This window comes from Carica papaya, chromosome 6, assembly GCF_054855325.1.
Source record: "Carica papaya isolate Zhongbai chromosome 6, ASM5485532v1, whole genome shotgun sequence".
Classification (NCBI taxonomy): Eukaryota; Viridiplantae; Streptophyta; class Magnoliopsida; order Brassicales; family Caricaceae; genus Carica; species Carica papaya.
In genome coordinates this window covers 15,019,523-15,023,279 of record NC_142314.1, presented here as the reverse complement: position 1 = coordinate 15,023,279, position 3,757 = coordinate 15,019,523, and the positions used below count along the sequence as shown (strand labels likewise).

At 38.0% G+C, this 3,757-nt stretch overlaps 1 pseudogene; it reads left to right on the top strand.

Moving 5' to 3' along the window:
* The first annotated feature begins 205 nt into the window (after positions 1 to 205).
* On the top strand, positions 206 to 3,757 carry LOC110813882 (rust resistance kinase Lr10 pseudogene; annotated as a pseudogene).

The following is a 3,757-nucleotide window of genomic DNA, read 5'->3' as shown; positions in this document are numbered from 1 at the left end:
TACAGTGCTGTGGTAATTATTCACTTAATTTCCTAATTTTGATAATTACTCATTATGTTTAAATTAATATTTCGTAGTAAAATACCTGTGTTTTGCAAATGGTTACGTGTCAGGGCAAGAATTTTCATAATTCATGCACTTCTAATTTCAATGCTTGCAGAAAGAATTTTATGTGGAATACCATGTGTGGCTTGTTTTTTAACATATATAAGTGGAGAAGGAAACACTTGTCGATGGATAATATGGTTGAAGATTTTCTTCAGAGCCAGAATGATCTTGTGCCTATCAGATACTCTTTCTCAGACATTAAAAAAATGACTAAAAGCTTTAAACACAAATTAGGAAAGGGTGGCTACGGATCTGTGTACAAAGGGAAACTTAGAAGTGGTCGTTCGGTAGCAATTAAATTACTAGGCAAGTCCAAAGCTAACGGCCAAGAATTCATCAATGAAGTCGTCAACATTGGCAAGATTCATCATGTTAATGTGGTGCAGCTAATATGGTCATATGCTAACAAGGATCTAATCAGGCCCTTGTTTATGACTTCGTGCCTAATGGATCATTAGAGAAGCACATATTTTCAACATAAGGAAACATCACTCTTCTCAGCTGCACGCAGATGTATAAGATTTCTCTTGGAATAGCTCGCAGGATTGAGTATTTGTGTAACGGCCCCAAAAATACAAAAGAAAATATATAATAATTTAAGTGCGGAAGCGAAATAAAAGCCTAAGGTTTACATCTCTTACACAATAATTTAAAAGAACTAAACAATATTACAAAATGAATTCTCTGAAAGAAACACGAGAAATAAGAAAAATAATGAAAAATATAAAGTATCTAGCATTTACTCGCAATCTTCTTACGGATCGGACTCTGGAACCAGATCATTTTGATCTGAAATGGTTAAATAAAAGATGAGTTACACTACCCCAGTAAGGATATCACACTATATCACTAGCACAGAAGTAAAAGTTGGTATAAAATCAAAACAACTAATTAAGCACTAAATTTAGCAAATTCGTTTATCAATCATAAAATCCTTTACCGTTCACTTACCATAGTGGAATTCATGAAAACAACCTATAGAGATAATAATACCATACAGATCATAACTTCATGAATTATCATCAACATAGAACATATCATAAATTCATATTCATTAACAATAAACCAAATCATAACCGTTTCTCATTTCACCAACCTACTAGTATCCATGGGGGTTCATAGGGGTGTCCCCGCTACACGTGAACCCTTTCCATTAACAATCTCAATTACAGGGCCGTCCCCATACCCCGTCCAGTATGAGCACCAAGACATTAAACCTCAATACCCCGTCCAGTATGAGGGTGAAGTGGGTCGTCCTCATACCCCGTCTGGTATGAGCGTCAAATTACCAAGTCTGCATATCCCGTCTGGTATGAGACAACGTTCACGGTAGGGTTCCCTATGCACCCGGTCCGTCCACCATCTCTCAGGATATCTAATAAGGCTGTCACTCTATCTGTTTATTTGATCGCACCCCTTTTATGTTTTCCTTTAGTCTCCATTACTAAATTAAACATAATCACATAAACAAATAAACATGCATCCGGTAATGCAATCATGTCTCAAATCCCAAATCAAACAAAAGTTAGGTAAGACAGTAATGCATGGATTTAAATCATAAAATAGATAAATAAGATATTATCATGCTTTTAAACTGTAAAATAAATCAATAGAGAACAATGTCCAGTTCGGCTCTATTAGCAATCTGTAATTAGTTATACATATATATTTAATTTGTGTAAAATATTGTATTATTATTTATTTAAACTTCAATTCTATGATAGGAAATAAGGTGAGAGGTCCTTACTAGATCTGACGTCGAAAAGCTAAACAGTTTACTACTCCTATGAGCGGTCCCTAGGTTCCTTGAATTTTACTCTGGGAACTGAAACGCGCTTATAGTACCTACAAATATTTTAAATAAACCCAAAATCAGTCACAGGGCCCACTTTACCAATTTTAAAAATTCGGCACGGCGGCTTTGCCGTGCTCCGGCGGCGGTCTGCCTCAGGTCGGCCATTTTCAGTCGAATTCGACCAATTTTGCATTGATTCCTGCGATCACACAAACTAAAGGACCTCGATGGGCCGAAAAAATATGAAAAATCGAAACTCACCGGTGGCGGGGCTCTCTGGTGCGGTGGCTCCTCCAGCTCATGTTGCGGTTGGGTGTTTCGCTTCAATTAATCTGTAGAGAAGAAAATGGTGATCACAATGGTGAAAAAATTACGCGAAATGGGAATCGGAAAGGGCCTCATCGGAGGTAGTTTGTGTAATTCCCTACGGCAGCGCCACTGGGCTTCGTCGATATTTTTCAACCAATTGGCCGATCATTTCACTCCATTTTGGTCATGGGTGAGCTTAAAATTGAATTTCGTGCAAAAAGAGAAGTTTTTACTTTTTTTGGAGGTTGAAAGGGGTTCCACTGCAGCGACGGGTGGCAGCAGTCGGCTCCCCGGCGGCTGGGTCATCTTCTCCGGCGAGGGGTTCTGACGGCTAGGGTTAGGGTTTGGTGCAGATGAGAGTTATTTATAGCCATCTGCTTTTGATCTGGGCCGTCTATGACGTTTGATCTGAACCGTCCGATTGCGATTAAATAGGGAGTGAATCTAAGTCGTTCATCGCGATCCAATCTTTCATCGCGATTCACTCTAGGCCGTCTGATCGCTTTTAATCTGGTTGTTCGATTGCGTTTGGGAGGGAATGCATCCAGACTGTCCCTGCGTGCAGGAACAGACCTCAGCTGTTCTATCACGCGCACGTGGATCACCCACATGGCCCCCCTACGTGGCCTCCCACGTCAGCGCCTCTACCACTTGGCGCGTGCTGGTTGGTCGGGGTTGCTAACCGAATGTCTGAAGTAGTAAATTTTTTTAAAATTACGTTTTGACTCCCTGTTTTCGATTTTTCTTTCAAAAATACCTACAGAACTCAATTTTTCACCCTTTTTTTTCAAAATTATTTTCAATTTAATCCTCCATTAATTTTACTCAATTTGTTTCATTAAATTAAAATAAAATAAAATATAATAAATTAAATTAAATAATAAAAATAAAAAATAAAAAAAATTATATTTATTAATAATAAAAAAAAGAGATTTTGGTGGGTGTTACAATTTGCATAGGGGTTGTAACATGCAAATTCTGCACTTTGATATCAAGCCTCACAACATTCTCCTTGATGCAAACTTCACTCTCAAAGTGTCTAATTTTGGACTGGCCAAGTTGTCTACAGCAGAAAATAGCATTGTTTCTCTCACAACAGCAAGAGAAACGATGGGTTACATGGCTCGATAACTATTTTAAAAGAATATTGGAGGCATATCCTACAAAGTAGATGTGTAAAGCTTTGGAATGTTATTAATTGAAATGGTAGGTATAAGGAAGAATTTGAATCCACATATAGATCACTTGAGTCAAATTTATTTTCCTTCATGGGCATATGATCAGTACAGTGAAAGGAAGGATATAACAATTGCAGAAGTTACAAAAGATGAAAAGAAAATAGTGAAAAAGATGATATTAATAGCCTTGTGGTGCATAAAGTCGAAGCCTAGTGATCGACCCTCCATGAATCGGGTTATGGAGATGTTGGAAGGAGCAGTGGAAGGTGTTGAGATGCCTCAAAAGCATTTCTTGTCTCCACAAGATATGGCAAGGGAAGAAGCTGTAGTGATCAATGAGAAACCACCAAACATTTTCAAATGTTGA